Source organism: Anopheles darlingi, chromosome 2, assembly GCF_943734745.1.
Source record: "Anopheles darlingi chromosome 2, idAnoDarlMG_H_01, whole genome shotgun sequence".
Classification (NCBI taxonomy): Eukaryota; Metazoa; Arthropoda; class Insecta; order Diptera; family Culicidae; genus Anopheles; species Anopheles darlingi.
Window position 1 is genome coordinate 8366798 of NC_064874.1, and position 23203 is coordinate 8390000.

Consider the following 23203-nt stretch of genomic DNA (forward strand, 5'->3'; position numbering starts at 1 on the left):
TGTGTGTCTCTAGTGAACCGAAACCGAAAACCAGTAGGTCCAGTAGGTGGTAGTCCCACTGCTTCTGATGTGCGATGTTGTTTCAAATTAAAAAGGAGAAGACCTCCGGGAGTCGGGAGGACCCTGGGGAGCGTTTATATCAAACGAAAACGTGAGGTTAACAGGAGGAGCAGCAGCAGGAGCAGGAAGAGCTAGCGAGCGAGATAGTAACAGCCCCCATCGTTGGAAGGTACGAGGAGAACCCAACGAGGTGAGGTGAGCCCGTGAGGAATTTGGGACCGGGAACCGACAATTTTCACTTCACAACATTCAGTAGAGGGAGAAAATGAGGAAAATTGAAACCGAGCTGATCCCTTTTCCGGGGTTTGTGGGGTTGAGTCGTTCAGGCGACGACTTGTTTGTCTCCACCCTCGGTGTTAGGTATGGATTGCAGTCCACAAACAGAAGGACTGCAGCAAGGACTCGTCTGAGTCCTCGGCCTGAGCCAATCCCATCGGTCGCTACAATCCGGATAAATCCGGACGGACCGTAACACAGCGAGACACACAGAGGCGTTTCTGTCTGTCAGAATAGTAACATTGCCGGGGCTACGGTGTTGCTGTATGGTGTAAAATAGCTAAACAGTAATCCTTCGCCCGTGTGTACCCGAGATCCAACCAAAACCGTGGCCTCGAAGTCCTTTAGGGATTTCCTATAAACAGACGCAGAGCGCGTAGCGTAGAGACAATCGCCTGGTTTTGCCGGCCATGGAATGCAGACAGGATACAATGTTCAGGATGTTATTGATCCATTTCGGCCAATTCCAGGCAAACGAGATGAGTTAAAACCAAAGTCCAAAGTCCTGAACTGTTGTGCAGACTCCTGGCCAACGCGGCAACAACAGCTTCTCGGACTTTTGGGGATCGTTTCATTTCCTTTCCGGGAAACGAACAAACCACCATCAATCTGGAGACTGGATGACTGACTGCGGTGGTTGCATCCGCGATAAAGGAACGCTGTTCGGATGTTCGCTAACGTTGGTACGATGGCGGTAGCGAGGATTTTCTAGAGAAATTAACAAACTTTCCATCATCTGTAGTGATTGGGTTACGGAGGTGGTTCGAGGAATTGTGCGGTCTGCGCCGAGCTGTCAGATGCTAAGCGATCAAAGCGGGCCAGAGCTGAAACAATCTGCTGAGATACTAAACAAGCACCACAGCTATGCTGTTACAAGAAAGGGTTTTGCCGAGAGCTGGGATGCTTTGCGCTGTTCTGGTGTGATGTATTTGACTGATTAGACACTCGCTCCATTTGGTCTTGTCAATCTCTTAGCTTTTATCTCTTCTTTACTTCCTGAAGCTTTGTAAGTTCCACCATTATAGTAAATAGTACTTTAAAAAGCGAAATGACGCGTTTGTTCCCACTTTTTTCGCCATTATGATGACTGCAGTTGTCATCCGTGTGGCCGACTGCCAAGTGACGTTAATAAACACAACCCCATCGCGAGAAAGTCAACAAACAATAAGCCATTGGCAATCATACCGCCATAATGACCAACAACTCAATTCGCCCATAAGCTCTTAACTGCGCCAAAACGCCATTCAACCCTCTTATTTAAAGGCCATAACGGCCAAAAGTAAGAGAATTCTGGGTTAATGCACCTCACCGTGGCTACAATATGTTGCGCCAGGGGGGTAGACCATAGCAAGCAGCGTCAAGGGTTCACGCCGCGGAACATTGTCATGAAATTTAATTCAAATTTGACAAGTACCAAACCCTCTTCGACTACGGCCGGGATCCGTCGTAAATGAATTTACGAATATTGCACTCGCCCTCCTCTCCCGAGGGACGTCGTTTCTCCCCCGGTTTCGATGCTCACCGGTTTAATGGCCTGTCGCCGCTCCCTGGCAACAGCGTGGACTGCTTTACGGCGATATTTCCAGGAATGTTCTCATTGTTTAAAACATTTTGTCTTTGTTTGCTTTGTTTTGGGACACTTTTCGGGTTCCTCGCAAGTCCCTCGAAACCGTCGATTATGCAGGAACAAATGCTGATTCCTTTTAATATCCTGTCGCATCGTGAACCTCTCTCTCTCTCTCGCTCTCACTCTCGATGGTCTTAATGTTGCCATTAGCAACCGACGACGAGCAACGGGCCTGCTTCGCTTTCGGGCCACATTATGCAAGCAACAATTTGATGAACGTTGGCGGCGGCGCTGCAGCTGCTTGCTGCTTTGTTCCAAAAACCCATTCCCATCTCCCCCTAACACCTTTCATCAAACGCCAAAGTTTGTCGACATTCGCGCGAAATGTAATTGTAAGCAAGCGAATCGCGATTGGCCAAACGGGCGGAACCGCACAGAACCCGACACCGGGCGCTGTGCTGCGCATTCTTGCAACAACCTTCCTTGAGCAACTTTTTGGGTCAAAAGTTCGACCACCACCACCACCACTACTGCACCGGTTCGAGAGGGTGGCACTGGTGCACTGAAACTAATTTAACTCTACTCCCGCTCATTATGCAGCACCGTACGCTGCAGCACCATCGTCGTAGTCGTCGTCGTCGTCGTCGTCGTGGTCGCGGTTGATGGTGTCTGCTGCCAACACTCTCGCTCCAGCAAACTTTCTTCAAAACGTTGAAAGTCATTAAACTCGGCGCGCGCACACACACACTAGCTAGGTGTTGGCGGGTACGCGCTACCCGCGTAGTGTTTGGAACTTTTGCTTCGGTTTGTAATGTTTGCGCGAAACGAATGAACGAAATGAGACGATTCACACCCACGGCCCAGCAGTGGCCAACCGGAGCAGTGGCAGCGCGCTTTGGGTGCATTTACGTTGATTTATTTGCACTTGACACGCCGTTGGATCGAGATCGAGAGCGAGAGCAACGGCATGACGAGGAGAAGAGTTTTAAGGGCCGCGGAACGCGGAAAGGAAAGGTGGTTGTGTTTGTTAATGGCCAGCTGGTCAGTGCGCTGGCCACATCCACAACAGCACGTCCCCTGGTAACTGTTTTAATTATGAGAATTTTTATTAAAATTTCCTTCCTTCAACCGGAGGAGAGGTAGCAGCGCGAGGGTGCTGTGGTGCCCCTGGACCTGGACTGACAGGACAGAAGAACCAGACAGAACACGGAACGTGGATCCATGGTCCGCGAAGAACGTGCCCCAAACGATGTTGCCCCAAGGTGTGTCGGTCGGTCTGTGTCAAGGGTGCGGAAACAGCAAAACTTTCAACAAGATACCAGCAACAGCAACACTAGCAGCAGCAGCACCAGCAACAGAAGCTCGGTCCAGCAGCGCGGCCCAGCTTCTGGTGTACATTCCACTTTCTTGGGAGTTTTGCCAGCCAAGGGCCCGGGGTGTGAAAACCGCACCCGCCGACCGAAGCAAAGCGGGTCAAACCTCAAGCGGATACCGCCAGCACAGGAGAAGACCGGAGAAGACCGAGCGCGACGCTCGTTGGTGTGCCGCGCTCAACTTTAACCTCGCTTCTCGCGAGCTAATTTGAATTGTCGCCGACAAGCGTTACTGCGGAGCGTGCTCGTCGTCGTTCTTGCATTCTTGCTCCAGCCATCGTTGTCTATGGTGCGGAGTTGGTGTTCGTTTTCACCGACAACGAACTGACCTGGCACGGTGCGATTGGTGTGAAAGAAGGTGATCGGAAGGACACATGCAACCAAAGGGAAGAAGCCAGTAGCAAGTGATTTCATTAAGTAACAGGAGCAAAGGCGCCACAGGACTCGTTCCGCGGTTGCACAACATTCCTTTACATGCCGGAAACCGGTTTCCAGGTTTCCTTTTGCTCTCGATTCCATTTTCCAATTAAAGTTCGGTTCAAACAGAGTACGAATCGATAAAAATTGATATTGTTTTAAAGTTTTTTACACATTACTAAATGAAAAAAGGCTTTGAGATGCCATAACATAAGTTTTACATTATGGCAATCAACAGAATTCCCTAATATTTTCATTTCGTTACTTCGCGCTTTTGTAAGAAAGTTTAGGAAAATAGAAACCTTTTGAACTTTTATTCCGCAAACATGTTCAATTGGTTTTAGATAAGGAAAATAAGGGTTAGTCAATCCACGCTATCCATCATTAAAAGTGTTTCCATCACTCCTCGTTAAAGCTATCAATAACACCTGTATTACTTATTCAGAAAACCCCTGACATTCCTACCTTACACAGCAAGAATCGAGTTGATTGTCTGTATACCATGATTGATGAGGTTTGAGTATCGAAGTTCTGTTTATGTTTTTTTTTTTCGTAATCTTCGAAGACGAGTTTAGCATTTGTTGCCCAGAAGTTTCGAAGGCACCTTTCGTTGAGTTGGAGTCAAGTGTAAAAGATTACTGTTCGGTTTGGAATTAAAGTTTACCAGACTTTAAACAGTAAAGTATGCAATTTGTTACATCCTTAACGTAGTTGTTTCAGATCGTCCTTTTGGCATACCAATTTAACGGTTTCTCTTCCCTTTCGATAAACGATAATCCCTTTGATAAATGTGTTTTCCGATCCATTTCTAACCCGGATAAATAAAGCATTACCATTGTAAACATTTGATATGGAAACAAGAGAAATTATTGATTTCATTTGACACTTGCTGATACTAATTAGTAGACCGCCGTCAATACTGACACTGACAGGTGAACCTACCATTTTCCAACACACTGTAACAATCTGCAGATTTGCTAGGTTAGGATCCGGATGTCCTTTAGCTGAGAGCTCGTGAAGGTTAAACGATTCGTCCGCCCCGAAAACCTCGAATCAGCGCTCGATACCGAGCAACCGGAACCCTTTTAGCCGATTAATAAAGTTCGGAATCGATAATTCTTGCCGCTAGGTTTTACGATCTTTTGATGGAATGCCTTCAACCATGGCATGCCGCTGCGTTTACGTTCCAGTTTCCGCGATGGTGTTCCATCTGTTGAACGAGCAGCGAGTGTTGGTCTTCTCGAGAGACCAACTTCCTCATTCAGCCATTCAGATCAGACCGCAGAAAGAGAAAGAGAGAGAACGAAGAAGGGAGAAAGCGAGAAGAAGAGGGAGAGGGAATGAGTTATTTAAAGTTCCCAAAGTTTCCTCCGGGTAAGCGCGCCCGCGAGTAATTTAATTTGCAATTTTCACGCGGCACTTCATCGCGCAAGGTTTTTAGTTGGAAAATTTAATCCAACACCAACAACGGCAAGGATACGCGCGGCGCACGATCGCACGATTGATTCGCGATTTTCGCAATTCTCGGCAGCCCAGCACTGGCTGCTGGGACTTTTGCAAATCATCGTCACTTGCGATGCGGAGGAACAACTTTTCCAAATCCCAGAAGTGACGCCATGAGTGAAAGCATAATTAATGGCTCCATGGCGAAGCTGGCGGTTTAAGTAGACGTTCACACACGGACAGCGACATACACTGCTCAGAAAAGAGACCCTCCTTCGTTAATACGTTCGATAAAATTCGATCAAAAGGTCGAACCGAATGCGCAACAAGTGAGCATTCGAGCCATCAACCAACCAACGGTCATCAACGGGCTAATGGATGAGGGTTTAAACGTGGTCCACGCGTGTCAGTCGCGGTCGCACGTCCGCTCTAAATGTGAAGACGGTCGGCGTCGGGCCTTGCGCTCGCATCAAAGTATGCAGTGGCTCCTGCTCCTGCTGCTTGGAAAAGGAGCCGTAAATGGAATCAACAGCATCACCGACCAGCTGAAGGTGGGCACTCCATTCAATGTTCTCCATCGCGCTCTTTTTACGAGCGCCTCCTTTGGCGCCTATTATCTGGGACGGTCACACGGGGACGGGGACGGGGACGGGGTGCGCGTCCAAACCGAACGCAAATGCTATCAGTGAAAGTCAATAACTACATTTGTGCCACGAGTTCACGGCAGTGGCACTGGAAATTCGTGGAAAAGCAAAGGGAAAAACGTTGGGAATTCCCTTTTCATTTCATTCCCTTTGGTCTTGCCGGTGAGGTGGGGGTCCAGCCAGGTGAGCGCACGGCATGGCATGCTGTATATCGTATGGAACGGGCATGGAATGAAGGCGAACGAGCGAACGAAATGTGAGGTTATGTGGCAGCCGCGAGCACATTTCTAAGGGAAGGCGATACGCGATCTTAATGTTCGTCGCAGTCACCGTTTGCTGAATGGGGAAGCGTCACTGGAGAGCCGCTATCATGAACACTTCTCTCTTCCTTTCTTCCTCCGCTACCGCTTGGGCATCACCCCTTCGTTCTTTTTGGTATTTTCATTTCAATTGCATCAGAGAAGAGTGCGACAGAGAGAGAGACAGAGAAAGAGAGCGCGCGCACACTGGAATCGTGGTATTCGTCTCCAAGGATTCGGCGAGGCGGGAGGACAGGGGAAGAGAGAGGAAGCAGATCTCGTTCGCTTGGCCCCAACCCTTACTTGTCGGTCGTTTCTCTCGCTTTCGCTGAAATTGTGCAATAAAAGAGAATTAAGTTTAATGCCAGTGCCACGAGTGAAAGTATGCCATCCGTGCCGCCGCTCGGGGTTGGGGGGTGGTATCGAGGGGGTGTGCCCATACACCACCCAGCAATGAGCATGAGGATGACGAGGATCACTTTCTACTGCGTGGTACGTCGCACGTCCACGAGATTGCTTCACTTTGATCGCAACCACGAGCAAGTTCCGTGTCGTGCCAGTCCACACCAGACACCCAAAGGTTTTCCTTTCTGGGCTGGTTGAACTGATTTCTTCACTGCTGGCTGCAGCCATCGTGACCAACTTGAAGACCGGCCAGGCCCCTGTCCAGGCCAGCTTGTCTAATGCACTTCCCAGAATTGCTCGTTATGCAACAATACACTTCGCCACGGAGTTCGCCAAGTGCTCTCCCCACGGAATGGACATGATACTTGCCGGACGCCGGTCGCCGGTTCGGGCATCCGGAGCATCGAGGAGAAAGAGCCGAGAGGCACAGAAGAGGCGAGCAGAAAGAAAGAAAGTACATTCCAAGGATATGCACTGGAGCGCAACTTTTTGTGGGCGACCATGAAGCAGCAAGACAAAGCGCAAAGAATCTCGGATCAAGCCGGCCCCCTACTAGAACACATTTAGGAAGGGAAGGAAGAAACGGGGAAAGAAACGGACCAAAAACCCGACACCCTGCTTCCCTGCTGGCCTCTTCGTGGCAGCTTGTCGGGGCTTCTTGTCAGCTTCTTGTCGAAGCCCAACAGCGTTTGGAGAAAAGTCTGCCGTAATAACCTCGCCCAACATGTAAACGTTTGACACACATACAAACGTACACCAAGAAACGAACGAGTTTTAGCATGAAAACGCGAAAAAAAGGACAACACCAAAGACCAAGAACGGTCCGATCCTGCTTCTTCTCATAAGGCTGAGGTTCGCTCGCGGAATCCATGGCTTCCAACTTCGCCAAACCAACCACCAGCTGCTTGTTACGCATAGCCGGCAGTAAAGAAAAGAGGGGGGCGAAGAACAGGGCAAACAGAACCGGATAACATCTTCGGCCACGACCACGACACCACGGTGTACACGGTGGCAGGACAGCAGGATGGTTTGTGCAAAAGGACGTGAAAATAGGGTAATTTGGCGAAAGGCTGGTTGTCGTGGTGGAGCCGAGGAATGTGGTGGGGACAGGCAGGAGAGAAGACTGCTATCTTTAGCAAAAACGGGACCCCTGCGCTGCCCTGCCCTAGAACCGGATCCTATCCCAGCCGGGACTCGGCGCTTTCGTCGGTTCTTTCGGCGTCCCCGAGACTCCCGAGTCTAAAAATCACAACAAAAGCACGAGAGCAAATGGAGAGAGAGAAAAAGGAAACAGAGAGAAGTGCAGAGCGCGCGTGTGTGTGTGCGGTGTTCATGCATCGTGTCCTGTCAACCACTGGAGTGAATATGCTGGAATGAACAACCAACTGAGACGGACGACGCAACCGGTCCTCCCAGAAGTCAACGCCCTATGGGATATGGTCGTCGAGAAGAAAGGGGGTGAGGGATGAGGGATGAGGGGTAGGGTGTGTTCGTTGCGATGCATAATATGGACAGGATCACAGATCAGCCTGGTACAAACATTCCCTTCCATTCGTTTCCATTCCACACATGTATTGGTTGCAAACCCCCCCAAAAGGGGGGGTTAATTCACCACCGCCCCTCCCCCCTTCCCTAAAGGGTTGAATTAGAAGTTTTGTTTAATTATTCCCTTTCATCAGCGGAAACGAAATCAAATATGTGTCCCCGATGATTTGACATTAATTGCTCCGATTGGGCCTCACCATCAGGCGAGCCGCTAAGAGACTTACATTAGCATTTAAGGATCTCAGCAGGCCGATGGTTACGATGGAATGAACACCGAGGCTGCAGCAAGGGTGTGTACTTCACACGAACCTTTCGTTTTTGTTCCCTCTCTCTCTCTCTCTCTCTCTCTCTCTCTCTCTCTCTCTTTCTCTAGCGCTTTCTGTTGTTTGGACTAACCAAATCAAAGCGCTTCAAATCACAATCATTGGCGCTCTCGATGCGCTGCTAGCAAAGTGTGAGAGAGCCGGATCAGGTCAGGTCGCGCCTACAGGTTGCATTCGGGTTGCTCCTAGTAACCGGTAGCACTCAGAGTTGCCCCTTCCTTTTTTTGCCATCCTAGCAAACCATCCTTTGTTTTTGCCCCAAATTTGCCAAGCAGCAGCAGCAGCAGCTTGTCCAGAGGTCACGGGGCATTCGTTTGAAGCGAGCGCACCTTGGGTCACTTTGCCGAATCGGTCGAACCTCACTCACTCAGTTCACCGTTATCCGTGGCTTCGGTTAGGTTCCTCGTGGTTTCATTTCCCCCAGGTTGCGAGAGAGACCGTGAACGAGAGAGTGATAACGCGGAGAAACGGTCTCCTCTCTCCGAGTGGGTGCTCCGAGCGCAGCATCCATCCGAGTGCCGCACCTTCGCGTATACCGCGTTGCTATCCAGTAGCGCATGCCGTCGTCATCGAGCAGCGTTAGCAACTGTCACCACCATCGGACCTGTGCCGTTACCATTGTTACTGACACACACGCACACACACACGCACACAGGGATGCTGTGATGAGATGTAAGCGAACAGCGTGAACGGACGGACCATCCTGCTGATGATGAGATGAGTGAACCAGCTGAGCGTTGTTCACTCACGCGTGATCGGAGCGCGGGGAGGGTGGGAGGAACGTAATTTGGGGCCAATCGGCTGGAGGCTGGAAGAGGCATGCTATCGGGATGCTGCTGCTCCTGCGGCTGCTGCTGTCGCTGATCGGGAGCAGCCGTTTGTCGGCCACAATCAGTCTCTGGCTGGACGCCCGGCGTACACCAAGCATTGCGCCTTTGCTCGCGGTTTGCGTTCCACTGCGTGTCTCATCAACGGCCATCTCGTGTGTGTGTGTCTGTCTGTGTGTGTGTGTGTGTGTTCTCTATTCGTCGATTAATCGGTTGGTTGGTCTGTTGGCAGTCACAATACCCTCGTCTCGGGTGCGATCGCTTGTGTTAAGGTAAACGCTACTTCACCGTCTTATCAAAGCTGGCCGTTGCTTTGTGTCAAACAATTGCTTGCGTTACATTACACGTACACGTACACGCCCAGATACAGCCAGAGGATAAGGCGAGCTTGCCGGCGGTGATGGTGCAAAATGGAGAATGAAACGGAAGCAAAGTAAAAACGGGCCGGGCCTCGCCGTACGCCGCGCCGCGAGAAAAGGATGTGCGTGTGTCATCATGTGGTGGCGCTACGACAGGGAGAAAATGAATCTCTCCATCAAGATTCGTGTTGTGTTGTTCCGGTTTAAGCGTGGTTCTGTGTGCCTGTGCGCTTTGTGATAATGGATATCAAAGAAACGAAAGAAACGAAGATACGAGCAGAGGCTCTAGTGATGCCGATAAGCAGCTGTCAATGAGTGGAAGCTTCGAGCTAGCTTCTGTGATCCAGTGTATCTTAAGCGCTATTGACGTGAAGGCCTGCGTTGAGCTGCAACGCATGAGAAGCCCTTTTTCTGGTGTCGAACATATGATCGAGAAGCTGCGAGAGATGCGCCGCTTGATATCTGTGATGGAACGAAAAGCGAACAACATGAAGATGATAATGATGATGATGATGATGTCGAGGTAGACGGTAAAGTGGTGGCTGTTTTCTGCCGTAATGGGAAAATTACGCCCGATTGAATGCAATCCAAATCACTGATGAGCCGACGGTTCCAGGAAGTTTTCTTTTGCACACAACGTCGCAATTCCATCACCATCAGTGCGTACGCATTCCAGCGCATTCCGGATTAAATTAGCTCGTTTCGCTTGTTACGAATCCCGGAATCGGTTCCGGAAATGCTTGAATAAGGGTTGCTATTTAAGAGGGAAGGGGGCCTGTTATCGGAAATTGTGTAACGAACGTCACGCGATCATTTTTCAGATTTTCTTCCCTCACTACCGGTGAAGCGGTGAAACGAGGTGTCCTTTGCAATAATTAGAATTGATACCGTGCCAGAAAAGAGAGAAGGAGGAGGAGGAGGAAAGTTTGAAGCACCCCGATCCTCACCCTTTGCCAAAATAGGGCGGATGCTGGTTTCACTTCGTTTGATCATAAGCATTGAAGTGTAATGCCCAAATTGGGACCTTCCAATACTCCGGGCCCATAACCGGGATATTAATAATTGCAACTCGCGCTTTTCGCTTTCCCCTCTGCACCATCCCAACCATCCCTTTGCACCGATGCGTCGGAGCGGAACCCTGTGGTCACCAAAACCGGAGCACGGTTCGCCACCTAAGGGATGGGGTGCGGTTCACCGATCGGGCACCGATGCAGCTGGGCGATGGGCGATTTTCACAAATCCAATTATCGTCACGCACACACACACACAAGCCGAGTAAGGGCACCCTTTTGCCACAGAAAACACAATCAAACGCGAACCAAACTAGTGCCAACCGAGCGAGCAACGCCCGGAGAATCTGTTACGTTTTCGCGGGTCCTTGATATCCTGCGCCAGATAGGGCGAGCTTCCTCACCTTCCCCAGGTGATGCTGGGTGTCTTTTTTACATTGTTTTTTTTTTCTTTCGTATTCTCACTATTCCATTCTGCGTTGCCATCGGCATCAGAGAGAAGTTTTTGCGATCGGAAACGCCACGATAGAAATGCGCCTCGCGCCATTTTACGATAGCATCGAGAGCATCGAGGTGGACAAGGTATTCAATCAATTAAGCAAACAAACAAACAACCAAACACTCTGCCATTGCAGGGCGCTGGCAGGCGATAGCCATTTTGTGGCCATTCGAACCCATGATGGAGGCGCCTGGTAGCTCACGGTGTCGATGGAGGCGCCTGGTAGTCCGTGGCGGTTCGATGCGCGAACAACTCGAGAAAATTCGTTTACGGTTTCACCATTATGGATTCCACCGTTCGAGCATCCGACCGGGTACTCACCGTCCCCACTTCCGTATCGTGAAAGATGGTTGATGGCAACAAAAAAAAACGGGGATCAAATCCTCCGAACCACACCATCGCCGATGGAATCACATAAACATCCGAACGATAAAGCAACACTAAAACCCTCGTTCCTTTCGCCTTTGTTTCGCGTGTGACGGTTCGTGTAAACATCGTGTCATAGTTTGGCCACCGGACACGACACGCAAAAGCACTGCGCCCAAAAATCAGGACCAGCAACAACGCGTTCACCACCACCACCACAAAGCGATGTTAATGGATTACGACCCCACACCCGTACGGTTGTGTCCATCCCCCCCCCCCACCACCCCGCTACCCGGGGGACTCATAAAAGTGTGCACCTCCGATGGTGGAGGTCATGGAGGGCAATAAAAGTTTTTGGTTCATAATTTCCGTGCCCCGTTCACACACACACGCTTGTGTTGTAAAGCTTTCCGTCGTCATTAAGGGTTTTGCGGGCTTCATATTAACGAGCGCGCGCACGGGGGTAGTGTAGAGGTAGAGGGCTACTATTAATAATGTTGAGCATGTACTTGATGGCCTATGAATTCCGGGTCCCGGCGAGTGTGGCAATCTGTTCCATCGTGCCATTCCATCGTGATTTTCCACCGGCTACCTGGTTGAGGTTGAGTAATTACGGGAGAAACACACTCCATGCGGTCGGTTGGTAAGGTGGGGGAGGGTGAATTTTTAATTTACTTTCTACCACCCTCGGACAGGACCGGGATGAGGGATTGCACTGCAGTTAAATGAACCAAACCGTTCGGCGTGCATTGAATCCGCTGATCGCTGATGATGCTTCACCATCGGTTACCAAATGATAACCGCTCCTTTTATAAACAGGAGAGTAAAGGGAGGCATTCAGGGTGAAACCATTTTCATGAAATAGCTCAACGGCTTACGGGGAACACGGGGAACGATATAAAAGGCTTGTAACATGCCATATGCAGGCATACATAACGCCATTTCAAAAGACACACAAACAGAAGGTGGGTAGCCAATTCGATTTCGAGAAGTGTGATCCAGAGGCTTCAATAGTCAACAAAACACTTGAACAGATACAGAGACAGAGAGTGTGTGTGTGTCTGTAAGAGAGAGAGAGAGAGAGAAAGAGCACGCGAGAAAAGGATCACGTAGCTGTGTGTTGTGATAAGGACTCAGACTGGTCTGTTCGTTGGGAATCGAGCACCTTTGCTATTTCTACTGATCAGATATTGTTTTGCTCCTCGTCGCGCTGCAAGGTGGGCGTCGCTCTTCAAACAGCAGCTCTCCTTTTCTATCTCTTTCGTTTTCTTTCATTTTTTTCTCTTCCGTGATTTCACGTTTATTTGGAGAGATTGTTTTATTCCATGCGAAACCAATCACAATTCTAAATTTAGACGCCGCAGCAGTCCGTCCGCGTTCCACTTTCTGTATCTTCTGGCTATGTGTTTGGGTGTGTGTGTATTTGTGTGTTTGGAACGATGTGGGACGATACACGAGATCGTTGTTTGGCTCGTAAAGCTGTGGGAGTAACGAAGGGAAGGGGAAAGCACCAGAGGTAGGTATATTCGGATTGCCCACAGCTCGTGTTTTTCCGTGCAAAAGGTGGAAAATGAAAGGAAAAAAAATGAAACAGTGTAACCGATACACTTACTCCACGCCCCATGCCAACCAGAAAAGAGGTCCACCCCGGCATCTTCCGGGAATCGAAAATCACTTTTCTCGGTAATACACCTACACCACCTGGGCACGCCAACGTATCGTAATGCCGCATAACGCCACATCTCGGAGAGTGGGGGTGAACCCCGCACCTCCACCCTTCCGAAAAGCACAACCCCGTACAAGGTGATTAGTAAATGAGTAATGAAGAGATGAGTGTGTTGGTTAGAGGCAACACTCCTCGATAAATTACTCGTCGGCAGACAACCCCCCTTTGCCTCCTTATCATGCACCGGTTTCATCCCTCCCCCTACGTCATCGTTTAATTTTTAATCATTATCATAAAAGTCAAATAAACTGCCACAGACTGTGCCGACGCGCGCGCGCGATATTTAGCGCGGGAATTAAGACGTTCCTAGGGAACGTCTCCCCTTCTCCCAATGGAACCATCCTCCTTCTTCTCCTCTACCACCAAAAGGTGTGTCAAGTGCAGGCTACGATGAAGAGCATTAATTTACCATTTTCTCCTCTCTCTCTCTCTCCCTTCGCTTCGCTTCGCTTCGGTGCCGCGCACGCGGCAATTAATCTCCACACAAAACCAAACCCCTCCGTTGCGTGCGTGTGTGTGTGGGACCTTTACACTTTCCACAGATAGCAAGCAGCGAACGCGAAGCAGGCCCGCACCCCGTGGCTTCGCGGTCGGTGTGTGAAAATTAAATTAAATTCCAATAGCAAAACGAATTATGATGAGCTGCGAAGAGCAGGCGCTAGGCGCTAGGCGATGGCATCACCAGCACCGTCCACCGCGGGGTCCTTCCACCGATCGACATCCTCTGCTCTGCTCTGCTCTGCTCTGCGCGGCCTACTTGCACGCTCACGTCCGCGTACGCGACAAGCTGCTCCGTCAGCAGCTCGTGCTTCGACACAATGTGTGGCACATACACACACTCACGCAGACACCCAAGTAGGCCAGGCAGTGAGCGAGCGAAAGTGGCGAAGCAAAATGGCCAACCACATATCTCGAACTCGTTTTCGCTCGAAACGTCTCCTACGGCGTTGGCCGTCCTGGTCGGCCTAGCAACCGCCAGCGCTGCCAAGCGCGTTGCTTTGTCGATTGTCGGAACGGAAGAAGAAGAAGAAGAAGAACATGATGATGTTGCTCCTGCCAACCAGCCAGCCAGCCAGCCAACTCCTTAGCGAAAGACTGCTTTTGCTGCATTCGCGAGGATATGTTGCTGTGCTGTGGCCGCGCCATGGCGAGCAGCATTGTAGCCGCAATGCACGACGAACTAGCTAGTTCGCTTGTGGTAAAGGTAGATTATCACTCGCAATATTCGTCGTTTTGTTTTTTTTTTTGTTTTTTGTCAGTTCTGTCGCTCGAAGGGTTTTTTTTGTTGTTCGGAGTGAAATTCAGAGCTCTGACCGCACCCAGTCGACGGCGACGACGTTCGTGTATGAGGAGCAGCCTGAGGCTACCGTAACGGTGCCTAGGAAGTTCTGGGAAAGAAACACCGCCAACGGACGCACACACACACACACACACACACACGCAGAGCACTGGGGTAACATTTTATGCAAATATGTGCTTATTAAATGTATGAGCAACAGTGTTTCGCACATCGTTTCGGAGTTCCGCGTGCGAGGAAAAAGAGCGAACCCCCTCTTTCCCTTTCCTGTTTCTCCTCCTCCTCCTCCTCCCCGCTTGCCATCTTCACTCGCCTATCATTGTCAGCGTGTGGTATCAGGGAGAGAAGATGCTGCACAACGGGGCCCAGGGGCTGTTAGATGGTTTCGATGCGGATGTGATGCTGCCTATGCCACACACACATGCACACAGTCACACTCGGTGGCTGACGATGACTCATCGTACCAAGGACGGTACGAAGCGTCTTGACGGTACAGTGCTGCTTCCTCGTCTCTTTCTCTCGTAGTGTGAATCCTCCTGGTTTTTTTTTTCGTCTGCCCGAAGCGATATGAATATTTGACAGCGTTAGTGATAAGGACAGACTACAGGCTTGGCCAATTTAAAGGCAATTGATGATGATGCAGGAAGGACCCAAGGAGCTTACCACGACGACAACGACAATGGCGACGAGCATGCCACCGCTGCTGGATCTGCGCTATTAATTCGAGAGAATCGTTGTGCTACAAATGAAGATTGATGTGATGGGGTTGCCTTATTGTGTGTGTGTGTGCCCACAGTGCCACAGTGCGGAAAAAGATCCGAGCAAAGTATCATCTTCTTTCTCTCAAAAAGCGGCTTCTAACGCGTCCTGGACCACTAGCGATGAGCTTTCGACTGGTGCTGCCACGGTTTGCCACGCATGAAAGGTCGCCTACTTAGGCGAAAGGGTGCGATCCACACAACCTAACAACAGCATTCGTGTGATGGGCACCGAAGCACAAAAGAGCTCGCAGTAGTAGGCACAGAAACGAAGCACCAACCAACATGCGGCTGTAAACATGCTCCGCTACGATGCTACGAGACGGATGCTAGTGCTGAGTGCTGCTGATCGATGCATTGTGTCGGTATAACCGCACACACACACACGCGCGCATCTGCTGCTGTTTGGCCTTCACTTGCTATCTCTCTCTCTCTCTCTCTCTCCTTCTACGGCATAAAACGGCAAAGCTTCAGTTTGGAGCTGCAACCCCCCGGAGGGGGATGTGAAAGCGTTTCCTTGTAACACTTTCTTGCTGAAAGTTCAACTTGCCCCCGCCCACCAAAGGGTGAAAACGGGTTGTTGCGATGCTGGAACATATGCGTACCGGAAGCATTCATCAAAAATTGATATTGCAACCACCACCCCCCCATCCCTATCTGCACCCCCAACGCAACGATTATTGATGCCTCGGCTAGCGAGAAGGTGTCGGTTGCAAGCGGAACGAACCTCCCGCTGTGTGTTTCTGTTTGAATTTCAATCGATTGCCACCGAACGATGGAGCTTTAGCTGTTGTTGTTGTTGTTGTTGTTGTGCTGCAACACACGGTGTTCGACCCCCTCGCGTTTTTTTTGCACTCCAAAAGGGAGGGGGAGATGAAACTCTTTCTCTCGAACCAGCACAATGTATGCGGCTGCAATGCGCGCACACAACCAGCCATACTGCGTGTCCTGCTTCCCTAGCCCTTGGTTTTCCCGTCGGTTTGTTTTTTGTTGTTGTGTGTGCTGGACTTCTCGGGGTCTCGTTTTCTTCCTTTTTCTTTAATCCTGCGCCTTTTCCCCCAGAATGCAGGAATGGTGGACGCGTGAGTGTGCACGGGGACTAGGGATTGGTTGCATTTCCATTTTGCCCAACACAAACACGTACACACACAAGCGAAGGGGTGCACACACACACACACACACACACACACACATAATGGAATGGAAATGTCCGGGCTAGCCCCCTCGGGTTTATAGTTGGCCCGCTGGTTACTATCTGGTAAGCAGGAATTGAATATTCTAACGAAAGGAAATAGTGGCCAGATGCACGCTCATTTTTTTTTCTTCCATTCTATTCGTGAGGGAACGCTTTCCCATGCCTCGGTACACCCGTATCATCATCCAAAAGGCTTTCAGAATTATGTTGATCCAGGGAAATTGTATGGAACTCGCTCACTTCTCGTACACGAGAGCATCTTCATTCGCCGAAAAGCATCACGCAAGGACTCTAGTGGTATCTCGGAATCCTCTACTGCTGCTACTGCTGCTGCTGCTGGTGGTGACGTCAAAGAGTTGAAGCCAAATTTGATGGAGCGCCTCTTGCAGCCAGCACATCACCTAAACATCTCTATTTGCACATTGTTAGCGCAAAGAGCAAATAGAACCCAACCGAATACGACGACGATGACGACGACGAGGGGTTGTGCGCCAACAGGGACACTAATTGATACCCGGCCAGACCAGGCCAGGCGACGGCTTTGATGGTCATCACTTTACATCCACGGAAAGGACCGTAAGGACCGAACAATGACCCGTTTGTAACCGAGCACAAGTTTGGGGCAATGCTACGCGGATCATGCGGATCCGGTGCCTGACCAGCTGGGGTGGATTGAGGGGCACCGATGACCCCTAAGGCCCTCATCCCCATCGCCGTCATCGTCGTCGTCGTCGTCTTTGTGTACCAGCATTAATGCTGTTTGCTTTAGTTTTAATGTAATTTATGAGAATGCTGATGAGTTGCTCAGTCCGTCAGTCACTGTCGTCAGGATTGGGTTCCCGGTACCGGCGTTCACGGTTTAAAGTAAGCTCCCATCACCATCATCATCATCATCGCCATCATCATCATTATAAACCTTTCGCTAAGGGGTCCTCAATCCAGTTGTGCCAAAAGTGCACTCGTTCGTCGTCCCCGAAATACTTCCTCGGAGCGGAGCCGCAATGGCAGCCGAGCCTGAAAATGATGCACAAATTATGCTACATTAATTATGCTGCCAGAGTTAGTCTTCGGAGTCCATACTTACCTTCAGCAGCAGCATCATCATTATCATCATGAGCAGCAGCAGCTCATCCCCTGAATTCGGCGAAAAGCTCCATAAACAATCGAGCGTCGATTCGTGCTTTCTGCTGCCAGCCAGCCAGCCAGTCAGCCCGTTCAGGCAGCACCGTTCCACCACCTGTAACCGATGTATCCAAGCGTATCACTCAGCATAATGAGAGTTGACGGGGAAAAGCGCATTAGTGAGATTGTCGTACGCCCGGAAGGCTCGGTTGGGCCTTGGGATGAGGTAGTGGGTGGTTTGCGAACCGTGGAAATGATCCCGTTTTGCTGCTCTTCGCACATCCTCGCTAGCCGCTCGGTGCCGATTGGTTTCGGATGTGTGTTCGGCGTAATAAATTCTTTCGGTTGGCCATTTTGTGCTTCCAGCCATTTCCAACCGACAGACAGACCGACCAGATCGTCGTCTTTCGAGGGTGAAAGAATCTTCGTGTGTGTGTGTATGGGTGTGTCGTCTTGTGGTAAATAAGAAAGCGGACAAACAGAACGTCCTCACAGATGGATGAAACGTAATGACGACAACGACAATGACAACCACTACGAATACGAATATGACGACGACAACGACGACGACGGCGACGACGAGGACGAGGTAGGCCATGCGAGGGGACCCATAAAAATGGGTTCGCAATGAATGTGCAAGGACGAAACCCATCGCAGGTCGTTCTGTTCCTAGCGTTCTCATGGTGGTGACGATTCTCCATGAAACAGACAGAGACACCACGCTGAGGCGACGAGAAAGACGACACAGAATGGATGACACAAGGTTTCGGTCTCGGAGGTCGGGCCGGCCAACCTAAGCCAATCCGCACCGCACTCCGCGGTAATCCTCGGAGTTCCCGGATACGAGGAGTGACGCGCGGCAAGCGGAACGCGACTCTTCGCAATAAAATGATTTTCCCACCGCTTTCTAGCGAGAGGTGGCAGTAAAGGGATTTGGTGGCGGCGGGTGTGGGCGAGTGGGTGCAAAACATGATTGGCAATAAATTATGCAACAGCCGCGCCACAGGTTCACCGAAGGGATGCAGCAGCAGCAGCGCCTTACTCGAGAACACTCGTGGCATTTCAGCATTTTCAGCTGGCGATAAGAGGAGAAAGAAATTAAAAGCTCCTGAGCTCGAGCTCCTGGTGCAAAACCGGATTAGTAGCTCCACCGCTCTCACCACCACGGTGGACAATCAAATGTCAAAACACCGCGGGTCACCGATGTTTACTTTCCTCTGTTGCTGTTTCGCTGCGGACTAAACGCCTTTGATCCGTTACACTCTCTCTCTCTCTCTCTTTCCCACTTTTTCACGAACTGCGAGACGAGGTTTACTTTGATGCCTCGCCTCGATGACGCTGTCGCTGGCGCCGCGAACCAACCGCCGATTACGCCTGTCACCTGGTGCGGAATGATTGACTTTTCATGACGCGAATGTCACCTCGTCGCGTCGCGTTCGCTCAGAGAAGGCAAATCGGAGTGCTGCACGGAACTGATTGCTTGGCCGTCCTCTTTTACACCCCTTTCCCTCGTTTCTCTCTTCTGTAAAACGGGGTTACAAACAAACACACACACACACACAAGCACAAGCACCTGTCTTTCACAGCCACATTGTGGCACCGCCATTTCCCTCTGGAGAGTGTTTGACTTGAAGGACACACCCGGGGAAATGCTTTTATGCTTTTTGCCCACTGCCTCCACTCTCTATACCGTTGTGAGGCGCCATTGCTGTTGGCTGTCGATAGCGAAGGTAATAGAAAGTAGTGAACGAGCACTAAGCTGCTGCTGCTGCCGGTAGCGGTTGCGTCCGGATCGCCAGGACGACAGCCCAGCAGCCAGGGCAGGGATTGAGTGTTTCGCTTTGCACCGGAATAAAACTCCTGTACGTGTGTGTATGTGTGTGCGCGCACGGTGTGCGTTTTGTGCGCCGTGATTTTCATCGCCATCGGGTACAGCCAGCCGGAGCCGTAGCCGGAAAAGGGCGGAAAGTAAACTCGGAAAACGTTCTCGGTGAAAAGAGCAGAAACGGACAACCGGACAACCGGACCGCCAGGCCCTGGCACAACCGGGCTGCTAGCCAGTGGATGACCGCTAGAAATTATTTTTCTCACACTCCTCCTTCCTCGCTTTTTTCCCCTCCTCCACCACTGCCGGTGTTATCTCCCTGCAGCCCCCGGGTTTAGCGCCTGCCGAGCGTCTCGCCTTTTTTTTTTCGCTGGACAGTTCCGACAGACCCCAGGCCAGGAGTTGGGCCCGGAAGGACCGGTGGCATATTTCTGCTGCATTTTTCTCTCGTTTGGCTCGCGACTTGACTCGACGCTTCTCGGCGTTTATTGCCACCGCCACACCACTCCAACGTCTGCCGATAGCATTCCAATTTATTTTTATCGCTCTTAATTTATTTATTCTAAAACTTTTGCTCGTGGAGGGAGCGGGGTGGGTCGTGGAACCAGGGGTCATGCTATGGTTTTAGGTGACGGTTTTTAGTGTGACCAACACCACGCCCCGGGTTCACCATCCCCCCCCCCCCCCCCCCGGGGGCCTTTTTCCTTTCTTTGCTGAACCTCCGGGGCGCCATTCGGAACCATCTGAGACCTTGACAGTGTGTACCGTTCCCTCACCGATGGCGATGGCGCTAAGTAAGATGGCGGCGGCCAACAAAGTTTAGTGTCACACTGATAAGCCTGTCAGTCGGATGTCAGACAGGGTCGCCCGAAAACCATTGCATTGTCATATTGACAGAAGCGATCCAATCCAAGAAGCCTCTGAAGCCAATCCAAGAAGATCATCGGCATACTTTGTTCTCCCTTTGCGACGCGTGTATTGAATAAGGAATCACTGGCTGGCTGGCTGACTGGCCACAGGCTGAGACCCGAGGATTCGTGGATTCCACGAAGAAATTTCCGAGCCAAAGCCAAAGCTCCAAGACAAATGGTGCGCTTTTTGGGTGCGCTCTCACTTTCCAAGGAACTCGTTGGATCAGCAACTTGGAGAAAGCAACAAACGAAAAGAAAAGAAAAGAAAAGCAGGAACAAAAACCAACCAACAAAAAAAAAAACGAACCCTAATTTGGTTACACTGATGAATAATAATAGAGCGATGTCTGGACCGGCCGCAAGATGATAATGACATTAGGGTGCGTTCTTTTTCTCGTCCGCGTGCGGGCGCGTGCCACCGGGCCCAAGATGGCCGGTCTCCCGGAACTTCCCTCCGGGCCACTGGTCAAGTGGCGCAGCTGGGCAAGGATTACGGGTGTAATGAGCAACACCACCACCACCACCACCAGCAGCCATCGGTCCCTGGTGTTCTTTTCTGTCAATTTGTTAGTCCAGACCGGAGAAGAGGCTTTTCCCGGGAATCCCTGGCTTGCGGCCTGCGACAAATTGGACATTTCTCGGTGGATTTAACATCGAGTTTCAGTCCCCTCTCTGCCTTGGTCCGCTCCATTCCACTCCACAAGGCACACTGAAAACGCTTTCGTTAATGGTGATCTATATGGGCTTTGAGTTGGTGTAGTATTTGTGTCCCCGGCAGGGAAAAAAACCGCAGGTGGCAGTTAATTGAAATCAGGTTGAAGAAGAACTTCAAAACCTTCCAGCGGTCAAATGGGAAGACGTGGAATGGAGGGGGCTTACGGGAAATTGTGAGGGGTTTAACCTTCGAAACAATAAATAGCGGAACGCCACTAACGATGCCCCTTGCCGGGCGAGGCCAACCAACCGCCCAAACCAAACCAAACCAAACCAACCGAAGTCCTATTAAGAGGATAACATCTCGCAGGACATAAGAAGGTAAGGTACCGGACGAGGTACCTCACACCGCCTGTGTGAGAGCTGAGCGCAATAAATTTGATTAATGGTATCCAGCACGACCAGAGAGAGAAAGAGAGAGGACCCTTGCCTCTTGCTTGTCCTGGTGTTGTTGTTGTGCTGCTCCAAGTGCAGGGCAAGTGGAAAACCCACAAACCCTATTACGCCCCTCTAGGGAGGGTGACTGGGAGGTAGTGGTGGTCGGTGAACTCAACCATCGTTCTTTCCTTTGGCCACATTTGTTTCGAGGGAAATTATGTTACTTGCCGCCTCTTATCTCGGAATGCTCATCAGCGACCCTTCCTTTCCCTTTTCTCGGTATCCTCTCCCTGGCACCGGGTACACCGGAAGCAATCTGGGTGTTGGTGTTGCCTGCGTTGTGTACCAACCAAACGGGATGCATTCGTTTACTGTTGATGCTTTACATCACGGGGCACGGTGCTGCAGCAGCTAGGTGGCCGATCCATGTTGGTTCTGGCGCCTTGCTCAAGCTTCTTGGACTCACCCGACGGACTCCAAGACAAGGCAGCGGCACTAGGCAGCGAGCAAGCAAGTGGCTCTCGATGCTCTCTGCTTCGTTTTCTTAGTCCGGAGCTCCGGAAATTCCTATCTACAGCGGAAGACAGAGAGTGCAAGTGCCCCCGAGGGCTAATTAGTCGAAAGTCCAAGCTAAACCAAGCCGAGTACTGTTGCTTCTTGCTGCAAACCGGCACCGTTGTAAGAAGTTGTAAGATAAGAAGTTGGTCTTCTGTCTTCGAGTGTTCTTGGTGTTGGTGGTTGGTGTTTCGGTTGTGGACCTCCGTGGCATTTCATCAAAAAGCATCAATGATGGTCGCGTTAGAGGCCGGGTAATGGAGCATGCAAGCACACAGAAACGCAAACACACACACATACACACAACTGAGGGAAAATTTAGTGCGGGACCAGAGGGAGGCCTCGATTGCTCATTCAAGTAACGAACTCTCAGCAGCCAGCAGTCAGCAGTGTGCCAGTGTCTTTGCTCCAGTTTGACTAACTTTTGATGTTACTGGGCACTGGCCTGGGCACTGGAGAGTGTGTGTGTGTGTTGATGACACACACACACAAGGGGTAGACGTCCAGGAGAAGAGAAGTTGCTGGCAGAAAGCAAGATGCTTCATTCGTTGCTCCCTTTTTAGTATCCAACCTTCATGAGCCGGAACATTCCGGCCGTAGGATGCGGGGGGAAGATCGGACGCGCGTGCCTGCACTAATGCGCCAGCCCCCCCCCCTCCTCTTCTCTCCAGTAGGAAAAGTGGAGATGGAATGCATTCGTTCACTTCAGCACCAGATGGCAGCACTTTATTCGGCCCGGGCGGCGTACATAAAAGTAAACTGGAGAGAAGCTGCTGCTGCTGCTGCTAGCTCCGGGCAAAAGACAACAAAGGGCGCAGAGAGTGAGAGAGAGAGACATAATTTGTGATGCCAGGCCCGGGGCAAAAGTGCTTAATGATGCGCGTTGCGTGTTTTGCAAATGGTCTAGCGGCACTGTGGAATGTGGCCCCAGAGCTCTGATCGTGGTGATGGTACTGTAATAAAAGATTAAACACACCAAAGCGCACACACACACACTCTGCGTGAGACAGATGCCTTTCAAGATTCAATTACATCATGCCGCATCGGGTTCCACTAGCTTTTATGGAATGGAATTGTAGATTGTACTTCATCGTAAATCGCTTTGCATTACATTCCACCGGGAGTCCGGATCGCAGTCGCCGAAGTCCGAGACTCGATACCGATGAAAAACGCGGCCATTTTGAACCATAAACTTTCGGAGGGGGGGCAGAGACCAACGTTGGTGCATCAATGAGACGAGGCAGGGTGCACTGGACCTCCCGTCGACCAACTTTCGGGAAAGCGAACGGTCGGGGCGCGTAAAGCGTAA

General features: G+C 50.7%; 1 protein-coding gene across 1 annotated transcript in view; it reads left to right on the forward strand.

Moving 5' to 3' along the window:
* The window catches only part of LOC125951316 (uncharacterized), a 57754-nt gene that overhangs the window by 7685 nt on the left and 26866 nt on the right, over positions 1 to 23203 (forward strand). The gene's annotated exons all lie outside the window — the stretch shown is intronic.